We start from the raw sequence: 14,596 nt of genomic DNA, 5'->3' as shown, positions 1-14,596 counted from the left end.
CAACAGTGGCAAGGACATAGAAGGAGGAGCTGTATTCACTGCTGGGGGTTGTGTAAACCTGTGCAGCCATTGTGGAAATCAACATTCAGGTTCCTTAAGGAGCAGCCAAAGACTAGCATATGACCCAGCCTACAGCACTCCTGAGGATACACCCAGTGACTGTCAGTCAGTATTACTAGATACTTGCACTACTGTGTTTACTGCTGTACTCTTCACAGCAGATAGGAAAGGAAACCAGCCTAATGTCCACAAACAGATGAATGGATAAAGAATACAAAGTGGAATTTTACTCAGCCATAGAGAGAAATGAAGACGTGGCGTTTATAGGAAAGTAGATGGAGATGGTCAGCACTGTGCTAAGCAAAATAAACCAGACTCAGAAAAACAAACGCTGCGTGTTTTCTCTCATGTGCTGAAACTAGATTTAAATTTATAAGTGTGCATGTGTGTGCATATGTGTGTGTGTGTACATGTGTGTGCGCGTGTGTGTGTGTGTGTGTGTGTGTGTGTGTGTGTGTGTGTGTGTGCATATGTGTGTGTGATAAAACTAGAAAGGGAACTCTAAGGGGGGAGGAACAGATCTTAATGAGCTCGGGAGGTAGAAGATAATGGGGTACCTGCGACATGAAAGCTGAAATTCTTTGTGGGAAGGAAGGAGAGCAGTGGGGAATAGCAGGGGGCAGGAAAGAAGGGGAAGGGCAGTGAGGGAGATAGATGAATCAGGATAAAGTTTAATGACACACGTGTGTGAAAATGCCATTATGAGGCACATTACTTCATATGCTAATTTAAAATATTAAACAATTAAATGGCCAGTTACAACTCCATAAAATCATGTTAATGTGAAAGAATCAAGCGTTCTATTATTGGAAAGAAAAAAAAAAGGAATAACAACATGGGAGCAATGGTCCCATTGTGGTCAGAACGGTTTCTCTTTGGAGCCCTATCTGGGTCAGGCCAACACCATTGTTCTGTCTGCTGTACCCACATTGTCATCTTGTGTGTGTCACACTTATTTCTGTTCTGTATATTTGTATGGCCATTCAGTTCCAGAAAAATGAAAACCAGTAACTAGAGGAAACATTCCCCAACATAGAAACCAATGCCCTGCAGAAGACCCAGAAGAGAAAGAAGCATTTACAAGAACCAGAAACAGGTGGATGGAATAGCATCGTGTGATGGGAACTGAGGCAGAGTTAAGGCTGTCTGTACAGTCTGCAGAGCCAGCCTTCCAGTAGCTGCAGAGCAAATGTGACATCCAGTGTTGATGCTGCAAGAGGGGGAGAAATTCTGAGGGAAACCATCGCTACTGATGAGGGTCAGTAGGTAAACCATCACCTGCCCACAGAATCCAATGCTGTGGAAAGCTTAAGCTGTCAACAGTATTAAGGTAGTGACGTTGACCGAGGGCTGGGACTGTTGACTCATCAGGTTGGCAGAGGAGTCACTGGCATCCACAATGCTAAAATCAAAGGATTTTGAAAGGACACTCGGAGAATAGTCAAGTTGCTCCCAGAATGCTGTGCTCATCCCAGTGATAGCTGTTGCTACCAGAGGAATGATAGAGTTGTCCTGATTGTACAAATTGTCTTTGATCTTACGTCTGAATCTCCCATCAAAGGTTAGATGAAATCTTATAATTCCAACCTTTCTGATGATCCCTGTGATTATGTGGTAGTTTTGCAATAATGTTTGATGGTTTCTTGTATGTCCTATGGGGTTTTCCTCACAGGGAGGGGGTGGTTTTGATAGAATGCCACTTGGCCCGGTTGGCATCCCATACCTCTCCCTGGAAGAGGTTATGATGATAGGGGTCCTCACAGATGAGCTCCTCTTCTTCCTCCTCTTTCTGGTCCAGATGGCCATGTTGGTAGAAGAGCTTAGAATCTTGCTCTTCTAATTTAGTCACCACCTACAGGAGGAGACCTAAAAGCCTGTGGCAGAAGAGGAAGCCCTGCAGACTGCTGTGATGGCATGGTTGATTTCTATGCTGATGAAACTTGAGACTGCAATAGACACATGGAGACTATGCTGGCTTGAATAAAAACAGCCCCCAAAGGCCCATAGGGAGTGGCACTATTAGGAGGTGTGGCCTTGTTGGGGGAAGTATGTCACTGGGGGTGGGTTTTGAGGCTTGAGTTCAAGCCATACCCAGTGACTCATACTCTCTCTTCCTGCTGCCTGCCAATCTGGATGTAGAACTGCCTGTGCGTCACCATGCTTCCTGCCGTGATGATACTGGACTAAACCTCTGAACTGTAAACCAGCCACAATTAAGTGCTTTCCTTTTATAAGAGTTGCCATGGTCATGGTGTCTTGTCACAGCAATCAAACTTTGAGCCTATTAGAATGGGATGGCTTATAAACCACAGGGAAGGGCCACATGGGATTATTCCTATGCAAGGAGTCGTGACTCAAATGGTGATCTCGGTGGACTTGCTATTAGTACACAAACAACTACTTCCAAATATTTGGCTGGATTTAAAATTGGCAAAGGGAAATTAGCAGATTAAACAAATCCATTATGAGTCAGGAGCTTCAACAGAAATGGATGAACCTTTAAAAGATTCAAAGATTCTTCCATTGCCATCACAAGGTCACAGGAAGAGATCTGTATGTGTGACAAAACTGTCACACATGCTGGCCTATGAAGACGCAGAGGTTGAAGATGTTGAAGGATGCAGGATTCTAATGCAAGATATTTTCCCTTTTTTATAATCTGAAGCAGTATCTTGCAAAGTTGTTGTAAGACCAGCAGCGAACTAAAGGAATTTCGCAGCTTTTCTGTTGCCCCTGTTTAAAAAGCTGGCATCCATTCCTCTGCTCCTAGGCAGGCTGCATCTGAGACAGCTGGCATCTCCACTGTTGACTGGAGGGGGTGCTCTAGCCCCTCACAAACAGGGCTGAGAGGAAACGGGATGTGGGGGTGGGGAAACAACAAACACTGGGATTTTGAAACAGTAAAACTACATCTGGGTTAATGCGATGGAAGTAAAGAAGATTAATGGTGCTGATCAAATGGCAAAACAAGGAAGCAGCTTGCCTGAGGGCAGGTCAAACTCCATTTTGTTTTTTTCCTTAATCACCTCCTTGGGAGTCAAATCTTGGTATTCCTTCTGAACTCCCAAAGCAAGAAAAAGTTTAGAGAAACAATGTTCCAGTCACAAGGCCACTGACTTTGAACTCCTGTAAAAATTAGTAACCAGACCCTCTGCTTCCAGTGACTTTCAAAGTACAACCAGCTGGAGCCTGGGAAACACTCCTGAGAAGCCAGGGCCCTACCCTGAGAATAACTGGTCACCATGCCAGATCCTCAGGGTCAGGGCATGTGGCTACGCCTAGATGTGTGTGTGTTGGTTACAGAACAGAGTTAACCCTGATGAGCTGGTTAGCAAGAAAGCAGGTGGTTACAGTCTTGGGTGCTGGGCCTGGGGCTGCAGTGGCTAGTTCTGAGACTCTGGGCATGTTCTGTGTCTTTCTCAGCCTCACCTCTGTTCTTCACTACACAGTCAACAATGCCTGCCACATACTGTGTCCGTAGGTGGCTGACACATGTCTGTGTTAACCAGGCCTCTTCCAGTTGCAAGTAACAGAAACCCAACTCCATGGAGAAAGGTCTGGGTGAGGGAGGTTGGATGTCTTTGACTGTATGAGGAAGGGCACAAAATAAAACTGAGAATGAGGAACTCAGGGTCCCCAGAGCTCCTCTCATCTCACATTCAAACCCTCTCCTCAGGCCTGCATCTCGGAGTGGCTAGAACCACTGAGCTCAGCAGAGAGCTCCCAGGCTCCCTTCCTAAGAAAGAAAGGAAGGCTGAGAAATCCAAACTGGGCTGGGTGAAGTGCAACTGTAGTACCAGCTACTCATGACACTCACAAGCCCAGGAACTCAAACTTTGGGGTAGAGAAAGAAGTAAACGCCCAGGGAAAGCTCAGCCTGTCGTAGGCCACAGCTGCCCTCTAGTGGAGCACCAGCTGCAGCCGTGAATGTGCGCATGTGCACACTGCCAGGTACCACAACACGCCGCCAAAGTTGGAACCACATGCCCAGAGCGAAGCTGGCACAGAGGAAGAGAGATGGGAATAGGAATTCTGCAGCCCAGATGTGATGTGCCATGTCTCTCAGCCCAGCCCCCTCCCTCCCACGATCTTCCTCCCATTCCAGCGTATCCTTGGGGGCAGCGAAAGCCAGGCTCTGTTTGTCCCTCTTGCTCGTTTTTTCACACACCTCTCTGTTTCTCTGTCCTTACCCCGTTCTGTGTCTGTACTGTCCACCATGATAGCGCCCCCACCCCGTTTACCTCCTCTGTGTCCCTCAGCTCACTTCTGCCTTCCACAGAGTTGTTATCTAAAATGATAGTCTTGCCACTTCTTTGCTCAAGAGTTCTTTTTCTCTCTTTGATTTTTATTACATTTATTTATGGGGGGGGGCGGTGTTCGTGTCTGTGTATCAGTGCATGCGTGTGAGTGGTGGGTAGGGACAATTCAAGTGTACTGGTTCTCTTTTTCCATCCTGTGATCCAGGGAATAAAACTGAGGCCAGCAGGCTTCACAGCCTCTGAACCACCTCATCAGATCTCTCTCTCTCTCTCTCTCTCTCTCTCTCTCTCTCTCTCTCTCTCTCTCTCTCTCTCTCTCTCTCTCTCTCTCTCTCTCTCCCTCCCTCTTCCTCCCCCCTCTCTGTCTCTGTCTCTGAATGCTTTAATCCCATTGACATTTATTTTGTTGCAAATTGGCTTCTTTAAAGTCTGTGTTTTGGTTAGTTTTTTTTTTTTTTTCAGCTTAACCCAAGCTTGGATTATTTCCCCCGAGAACCTCAATTGTGAAAGTGTCTCCATCAGATTGGCCTATCTAAAGGTTCCCCCGCCCCCCCTAGTATTTTTCAGAAAAGTTTCAGGTCCTACTCAAAATAAACGCAACTGCGCCACCTGCTGGTCAAATGTGGTTACTACATCTTGAGATGATGTCACTGGTAAATATGGCCGAATTTCTATCGCCTTTCCCACTTTGCAACCTTTCCTATTCTTATGTGCGTTCAGTGTTCGAGGAACAGGTTGACCTGCTGAATATTGGCTTATATGCCTTATTAACTGTGAATGTATTAATTTACATATTGTCATTCCTCAGGAACAGGGAGAAGGCTAATTTCACCTACCTACAGGACATGCAAGCTTTACATAATGAGGTTTTGGAAACCAGACTGACCCATGATATGTTTATGCAGCTAGTAGAACAGAAGCTAGATAATAGGCTTTGCTCTATGTTTCATACGATATGGGCAGATCTGTCTACTACTCAAGCTGAAATGCAGCACATTTATAATAACATAAACACAGAGAGGTGCTCCATTTCAGAGGCACTAGAGTCTAAGTGGGCCGCAGACCGTGATGAATTAAAGGATATTTCAGAGGCATTAGGGGCTAGGCAGGCAGCGGATCGTGGTGAATTAAAGGATATATGTAACCAACTAGAAACTCAACTAGTCTCTCTCTCCTATTCCTTTGTTACTAAGGTACAGGATACCCAGGATAGGCTTCAACAATCAGATAATGCCATTAAATCAATGGCTGGAAAATGCGAGAGAGAGACTATGGTAGAATTAGAGCTGAGTTTTAAAGCTTTCAAGATGAATTACAGAACAGAGCTAACAAACTAGAAATGTCTATCAAGTTGATTGCTGAGGCAAATCACAAACTTGATTCTAAATTTCAATTCCTGGGTGGCAGTCTCCATGCCACCCAGATGCTAGCTAGGGACGAACGTATTACACGTCTAGAAAACCTTGTAGAACAACAGTCTCAGCAATTCATGGATTCAATATCATGCCTTGAATCCTTCATGATGAATGAGATTAAAACCTCCCATGAGGATATCGTGGCTAGGCTGAAGGACAGATTTGACGAAGAGGAGACAGAATCGCTCCACTGAGGCACCTACTCCAAACAGGTATTTCAATAATTCTAAAGTTGTCATGCATACACCGTTAGTCTACCTGGCAACAGTGGTGGAAAAGCCACCAACTAAAAAACACTCCCCGAGGCAGACAGCGTACGTCTTTTTTTTTGTTGTTGTTTTTTGAGACTGGGTTTCTCTGTGCAGCTTTGGAGCCTATCCTGGCACTCTCTCTGGAGACCAGGCTGGCCTCGAACTCACAGAGATCCGCCTGCCTCTGCCTCCCGAGTGCTGGGATTAAGGGCGTGTGCCACTAGTGCCCGGCCAGTTGAAAGATCTTAAGCATATTAAAGAATCAGTTGTCTCGTACGGTCTTCATAGCCCATATGTAAAACAGCTATTACATTCATGGGCCACCTTTAACAGAGTGACACCCGCAGATTGGGTAGGACTGGTGTCAGCTGTCCTTGAGAATTCTTGTCAAATCGGATGGAAGGCATTACTGAGAGAAGAAGGAAAGCTCCTAGAGCGTCAAGCCATTCGAGATGGTGTTGATGGGCCTCTTCAAAAAATCCTACCAACTCTTAATAACTCACAGCCAGTTTGGAAATATCAGTGGAAGGTTTTACCTCAGGGGATGCTAAATAGTCCTACTTTGTGTCAACACTTCATGCAACAACCTTTGGAAATAATTCATAAAAAATTTCCACAATCTCTTGTTTATCATTATATGGATGATATTCTTTTATCGGATTCTAATAAGGAAACTTTGGAATGTATGTTTGACATGGTGAAGGAAGTTCTGCCTAGATGGGTGTTACAAATAGCCCTGGAAAAGATGCAAAGGGGAGATTCTATTAACTATTTAGGTTATAAGATAGACTTACAAAGAATCAGGCCACAGAAGGTGCAAATTAGAAGGGATCGTTACCAAACTCTTAATAGTCTTCAGAAGCTATTAGGAGAAATTTCTCAATTACAGATGATTATTGGGGTAGAAAGTCATGACTTAAAACATTTAAAAATGGCGATGAAAGGTGATAAGGACCTAAATAGTCCATGAATATTATCTGCCAAGGCAGAAAATGAACTACAATGGTTAGAAAACAGAATATTGGATGTGCATGTAGATCGGATAAACCTTGATTTAGACTGCATTCTGGTATTCTTGCCATCCAGAGAATATCCTGGAATTCTGATGCAGAGGGAAGACACTATATTAGAATGGATATTTCTGCCACATAAACAGAATAAAAAGTTAAAGATGTATATAGAAAAGATTTCTGATTTGATTTTAAAGGGCAAATTAAGACTTCGTCAGCTGACTGGAAAAGATCCAGGGCAGGGCAGGATCAGGCCATGGAGGGGGCTGCTTACTGGTTACTGCTTACTGGTTCGTTCCCCATGACTTGCTCAACCTGCTTTCTTATAGAGTCCAGGACCACCAGCCCAGGACAGCACCACCCACAATGGGCTGGGCCCTCCCACATCAGTCACTAGTAAAGAAAATGCTTTACAGGCTTGTCTACAGTCCAATCTTATGAAAGTATTTTCTTAATTGGGGTTCCTCTGTGTTGACTTTAGCTTGTGTCAAATTGACGACAAACATATCTAGCACTTATGTGGCACACAGACAAACATGTAGGCAAAACACCTATACATTTAAAATAAAATAGAAGAAGAACAACAATACACACACACACACACACACACACACACACAAAACAACACACACATAAACCCAAACAAACAAACCCAAAGGGGATAGAACAACACCATAATTAGTCCTTTATTGTGTGTGTGTGTGTGTGTGTGTGTGTGTGTGTGTACCCAAAGAGGCCAGAAGAGGGTGCAGGAACCCTTAGAGCTGGAGTTATAGGAAGTAACTTAGAACTGCCCACATGAGTGCTGGGAACCAAGCTCAGGTCCTCTGGAAGAGCAGTAAGCACTCTCATCTACTGAGTTGTCCCTCTGGCTCATCCTTAAATTAAATGAAATGCAACTAGACTTGTTTCCATAGTCCAAGTTTTCCTCTGAGATACTGAACACTTTTTCATACCAAAGAACAAATTTAGGGCCAGTGAGATAGCTCAGTGGGTAAAGGCACTTGCTGCCAAGCTTGATGATGTGAGTTCGTTCTCAAGGTATTCAACTGCTGGACAGAGAGAGCTTTCTCCTGCATATTGTCCTCTGACCTTTGCACACATGCCTTGGCACATGGACACACTCACACACACACTAAATGAATGCAGAACGATTTTAAAAGCAACTCTAGTGTATTGGGAAAGGTAAGTTAAAAGAACAGAGCTGTGGGACTGGTGAGAGCACTCGTGATACACATTTGTGCTGAACTGGTGAACACTAATCTCTTTGAGAGGGTAATGGAGCTCTGGGAGGAGATGGCAATAAAAGCAATTTATCATTGTAAATGGGGATGTGCGGAGGGAGAGTGAAGGGCCTTTCTGTAATCACAGCTATTACTGTCGAAGCAACTCAGGCTGTTCCCTTAGTGACAGAACCTCTTTTGCATATGGACAAACAGTTGCTTTCTCCACTGCAGCCTGGAAACTTTCAGGCAACACCTTGTTTTCTGTTTTGCGCTGGTATACATGCATTTTTAATACCCATTTCTGGGTGCAGCCTGAAACCAGCGGGTGTCAATATGAGGCACAGACAGCAAAGTAACAAACCTCGATGATAGATGCTGTCATCAGAAGATGCTGTCATCAAAAGCTGATGTCAAAGTGACGTGGAGATGCTGCTTCTCAAAGAACAGGATAACCCCGGTTAACCAAAGACTAAGGAAGGAGAGACTTTGGACAAGTTAATTACTCTGTGCCTCAGGGGCCTGTCAGTACCCACCTCATAAGGCTGTGACAGGATGACATAATTGTCTGGTGACTGCTTGGGGGAAATGTAAAACTATGTCAATTATCACATCCTATTCCCCAACCAGATAGCTGTACTCATTAGAAATATTTCCTTAATATGTTCTGTAATATTGCGTGCTCTGATTTTAAAAGCTTGGCTATAGAAGGTGGAGGCTCTTGGCTTGACACTGAGCAGTGCACATTTTAAATGTGTGAATTTTGAAGAAAATATAGAACCCTCCCAGGCCTTATTCCCTAACTTGGAACCTTGTGAAGAATTGGGAGCTGGGTGATTGATTATTCATGAATTTAACAAATATTTGTTGAACATTTAACAGACTCTTCATGATGGCTGTAAGCACTTGACACACAGACTTCAGCTTTTCTACATGGAGCTGTTTATTGTGCATAGGATGTCCCCATTCAGGTGCTGTGGTGTCCCAGGGTCCAGGGTTCTGTGAAGCCTCTGGCAGCCATGTGGTCTCACTACACACTGATGGGCACAAAGAACTGGGGCTGGCTGACAATGCTGTGTGCATTCACAGTCTCTTTGGGTCCCAAGAGCAAGCACAGACAAAACATCCTCTTAGTTAGGAATCCCAGGAAGCAGTTGGGCATGGATCTGATGGCACATTCTCACTGTAGACTTTCTGGATGAAACACTAACGCTGGGGAAGGGTTCTGTAAAACAGTGGGTAACACCTGCCATCAGCAGCAGAGTTGAGGGATGAGAACTTAAAAATACAGAATAGATCTTCTCACTCCCTCTGGCTTGCTCCTGTCCTCCTTACCATAATCCCAGAGCCCTGTCCCGGCTTGGGAGAGCTACCCCCTATCCAGCCCATGCCTCACTCACCTCCCAGAATATACTCTCATCTAGCTCCTGTTCCTTCTGCCTGGGGCCACTGGTCCAGACCACCTGATAGAAGCTGTTCTTGTCTTCTGACTACTGTCCCATGTCCCCTCGACACTCCTGTCATTTGCTCTTTATGCTCCTGGCACACATCAGCCTTCTTGTTCCATGCATATTCATTGTTGGTTTTAAATGCCAAGGATGTTTTCCCAAGAGTGGCAGGGATCTCCTCTGCCTGGTTCTGGCGTGTTCTCCAGGATGGACAGGGCAGGGTGGCACTCATAAGAAACACCTCCTCTTTTCTCTGCATTAGACAGGTTTGAATCAAGGTAACAGATGCTGGTCAGAACAGCCTATGAGGAGAAAGGTTTGTTTTCACTCACAGTCTCAGAGGTCTTTGTGTGCGGTGTTCCAATCTATGGGTTCTGGGCCATGGTGAGGCTCAATATCCAGGCAGTGGAAGTCAGCTCACCTCATGGTGGGAGCAGAGAAGGGCAGCAGGGAAGCAACTGGTGAGTAGGTATAACCTTCAAAAGCATGTTCCCAGAGGCCTCCTTCCTCCAGCTAGGCCCTGACACTAAAACTTCCACTAAGTCACTAGAATAATGCCCCTAGCTGGGGACCAAGTATTGAGAGACTTTAATAATATTCAAACCTTATCTGTTGTAATTAAGTAAATAAATAAAACTATAAATAAAAAGAGAAGTCTGCAAGCCTGTCTTCTCCTTGCTAATTCCACGCTAACAATGTTAGAGGTGTTTGGGGAATGATAGTCACACTGAGGCCCTGGAGGTGACTGAGGTGAGACTAAGGAGATGGAAGTTGAGTGAGGTCTGTGGGCTCTATCCTGGTTCTGTTACTCTCTGACACTGCTGGGGTTCTTCATTCTCTGCCAGATGATGGTGATGAAAGTACTGGTGTGGTGATTTGTTATTCATTATTTGATAAAGTTTGCTTGAAGGTTCAGGATTCAGAGCCAGCCACAAGCTATAGAGGTCAGGCAATGGTGATACACACCTTTACTCCCAGGAGTCATACTAGCTTGCCATAGAAGCCAGGCAGTGGTGGCACACAACTTTAATCCCAGGACTGACTCTTGAGACAGAGGCAGTGGGATCTCTCTGAGTTCAAGGCCACCCTGGCCTAGACAAGACTGAATCAATCTAAAAGAGAATTAGAGTTTAAGCCTTTAATCCTAGCCCTAGAGAGGTATATATAAGCCCAGTGTCTCAGGCTGCATTCTGAGATTTATTCTCCAGCCATGCTGAGGAGAGGTAGTAGTTTGAGGCTTGGTGAGAGCTTGTGGAGACAGGACAGCCCTTTTGGCCTGAGGTAGAGGTAAGAGCTAGTGACTTGGCTGCTTTGCTACTCTGATCTTTTAGTTTGAACCCCAATATCGGTCTCTGGGTTTACATTATTTGTGTTACATACCTGTTGCTGTTTTGAGAATTCAATGCAAACGTTACATATTGTGGTGATTTGAAAGAAAGTGCCCCAAAGGGAGTGGCAGTAGTTATGGCCACTTTAATCCCGGTAGTTATGGTTAAAGGAAGTGTGTCACTGTGGGGGTGGGCTTTGATGTTTCCTATGCTCAAGCTATACACCCAGTGACACAATACACTTCTCATTACCTGCAGATCAAGATGTAGAACTCTCAGCTCCTTCTCCAGCACCATGTCTGTCCTCATGCTGCCATGTCCTACCATAATGGTAATGGACTAAACCTCTGAAACTGTAAGCCAGCCCCAAATGAATGTTTTCCTTTATAAGAGTCATGTTGTCTCTTCACCATAATAGAAACCCCAACTAACACACACACACACACACACACACACAACACACACACACACACACACACACACACACACACACACGTTTGTTTTTCAAGGCAGGGTTTCTCTGTGTAGCTCTGGCTATCCTGGAACTCACTCTGTCTACCAGGCTGGCCTCAAATTCAAAGACATCTGCCTGCCTCTATCTCTGCCTCTTGAGTGCTGGGATTAAATGCTGTCCACTGGAAAACTTATTTTTAAAATGTATTTTTAAAATGTGAGTATATGTGTGTTATATGTACATGTAAGTATGGATGTATGCATGTGTGTGTGTGTGTGTGTGTGTGTGTGTGTGTGTGTGTGTGTGTGTGTAATGTGTACATGTAAGGATGGATGTGTGTGTGTGTGCATGTGTTGGGGCCTCTAGGGGCCCCCTGGATCGAGGTAGGAGAGGGTAGAGTGCCCTGTTCTTCCGTCCTGCAGCCTTCCTGGAACCTGGAGACAATCAGACACAACAGGGAGTAAAGCAAAACAAGATCTCGTTTATTGTTTAACAGCAAAGCCCTCTTAAAGTAAAAAAACTGCAGGGCAGAAAAAGTATTACCCAATAATTTAAAAGTATTCCTATTATGTATCTAGTGTCCCATCCCCTCTTGGGCACGGTCTGCTAGTGTGATGATCTCATCTAGTGTGAGTTTGGGCAGTTGTTTCTCTTAGTAAACACTTGAAGCCTTGTCTCTGTAGCTTCCCCCCAGCGCCATCTTATAATAGTGCCGGTGGTCAGCTTGGGCCACTTCTTCTTCTGGCGGGACATGTGCTCCTCCACATGTGTGTGATGTGTACATGTTAGAATGGATGTGTGCATGTGTATACGCATGCGTATGTGAGGCAAGTGGTTGGTGTTGGGTACCCTCTTTTCTTTCTATCTTCTTCTTTGAGACAGGATCTCTCACTGAACCTGACACTCACTGATTTGGCTAGGTTGGATGACTGATGAGCTCTGAGGTCCTGATCTCATTTGGTCCCCACATCTGGCATTTAAACATGGATGTTGGGTATTGAAACTCAAGCTTCTGTGGCAGGGACTGACTGAGCCATCCTCCTGGCCTCATTCGTTCAAAGCTCTTAGGGTAATACATGCATTGCTGCCCTTGGGCAGTTGTTTGGTTAAACTTCAAGCCCCTACCTCTGTGTCTACCTTCATATCTCTGTCTCATGGTTACTCTCCCAAAATGCGAAACACTGGCTAGTAGTTCTCCAACATGGGGACAGAGGAATGACTCACCCAGTAAAAGCACTTGGCTTGCAAGTGTGGGGATCTGAATTTGTATCCCAGAGTCCATGTCAAAAGCCAGGCATGATGGCAGCACCTGTAATTCCAGCAATGATGAAATGAATGGCAGAGACAGGTGAATCCCTGGAAACTTGTCTGGCCTGCATGACAAAGGTCCAGGCCATGAGAGATTGGTCTCAAAATAAGAGACACACACAGGGATACACACACACACACATACACACACACACACACACACACACACACACACACACACACACACACAGAGAGAGAGAGAGAGAGAGAGAGAGAGAGAGAGGGAGGGAGAGAGACAGAGACAGAGACAGAGACAGAGACAGAGAGGCCAAGTGAGGATCATCATTTGGGTTCTGAGGCTCCCCCAGGAACTCCTACATGCCACAGAAATCCGTAGGTCTCTTGGTGTAGGTCAAAGGTCTCTTTGACACTAGTCCTTTTCCTTTTGCTGTGTAAAGCATTTTAGAAGACAAGTTAAAGTTGAATGATAAGGAGAATAACCTCAAATCTTTTCACACTTTCCAAAACAAATGTGTAAATCACTAGAATATGTCTTAGTCAATGTCCTGTTGCTGTGAAGAGGAACCAAGATCAAGGCAACTCTTATGAGGGAAAACATTTAATTTGAGTAGGCTTACAGTTCAGAGGGTTAGTATATTATTGACATAGCAGGAAGTATGGCAGTGTGTTAGAGAGGTAGATGAGAGTTCTACATCTGGATCCACAGGCAGCAGGAAGAGAGAGACAGGGGGCCTGACATGAACATTTGAAACTCCAAAGCCCACCCCCAGTGACACACTTCCTCCATCAATCCCACTCCCATTTTAACAAGGTCACACTTCCTAATCCCTGTCAGGTAATGCCACTCCCTAGTGACTAAGCATTCAAATCTATGAGCCTGTGGGGGCCATTCCTATTCACACCACTACAGAACATTTGGCCATATTTCAAATGGCCAAGAGAAATGAGATGGAGAGCTGCAGGGCTGGGCTCTGCACTGACTGAGTGAGGAAGCTTTGGAAAATTAAAGAGAAAGGAAATCCCTGAGGTGTAACTACTGTAGTCACAAGGAGTGACTGACAATGTGACCTGGAAATGTCACGCAGTCAGCTCCTAGAGAGAAACACTCCAGCAACTAAGCCAGGAAGTAAATTGATTGCCAAAAGTGATGGAGTTGACTCCCATCCCATCCACCTAGGAAATTATCAGAGCTGTGTCCTTAAGCAGACAGAACAATGCAGTCTCTTAGTCATAGTGAAAAATGATGGATGTTTATAGAACCAGCCTTCCCTTGGCAATATAACTTAATAGAAACTTGTGTTTCCTTTGTCTATCCCAGACTTGCTGAACTCTCAGGGAGCAATTTTCTTCTTCCTCTCAAGTGATGAAAGCCACCTCATCCTGCTTGACTAGAAACTTGATCTAAATTAAAACAACCATGACTTGGCAAGATACACATATAAGAATGGCCAAAATGCAGAACCCTGGACAACATCAAAGGCTATTGAGAGAACGCTGTTTGGGTGCAGGATGGCCAGACACTTTGAAAGGAAGATTGGTGGCTTCTTTCTTTTTGCATAATTTTTTTTATTGCATGGGTGTGTTATCAAGAGAATGGGTGTGCTAAACTGTGTGCATGTGTGGAGGCCCGAGATCAACTTGTAATGTCTTCCTCTCTAGATCTCCACCATATTTTTTTGAGGCAGGGTCTCTTGTTGAACCCAAATTCACCATTTTGGCTAGACTGGTTGGCCAGTAAACCCCATGAGATTCCATCTCTGCTCCTACTCTACCAGCACTGGGGTCATAGAAGCAGCCATCTTTTTATGAAGGTGCTGGGGATACAAACTCAGTCCTTTCAGTAGGTGACTGGGTAAATTAATTGTCATGCTTATTGGGC

General features: G+C 44.8%; 1 pseudogene; it reads left to right on the top strand.

The window, feature by feature from the left end:
* Nucleotides 1–624: 624 nt before the first annotated feature.
* Nucleotides 625–2,044, top strand: LOC113833003 (annotated as a pseudogene).
* Nucleotides 2,045–14,596: the final 12,552 nt, after the last annotated feature.

This window comes from Cricetulus griseus (assembly GCF_003668045.3).
Source record: "Cricetulus griseus strain 17A/GY chromosome 1 unlocalized genomic scaffold, alternate assembly CriGri-PICRH-1.0 chr1_0, whole genome shotgun sequence".
In the NCBI taxonomy this organism is placed as follows: domain Eukaryota; kingdom Metazoa; phylum Chordata; class Mammalia; order Rodentia; family Cricetidae; genus Cricetulus; species Cricetulus griseus.
This window is presented reverse-complemented; position numbering and strand designations above follow the sequence as displayed.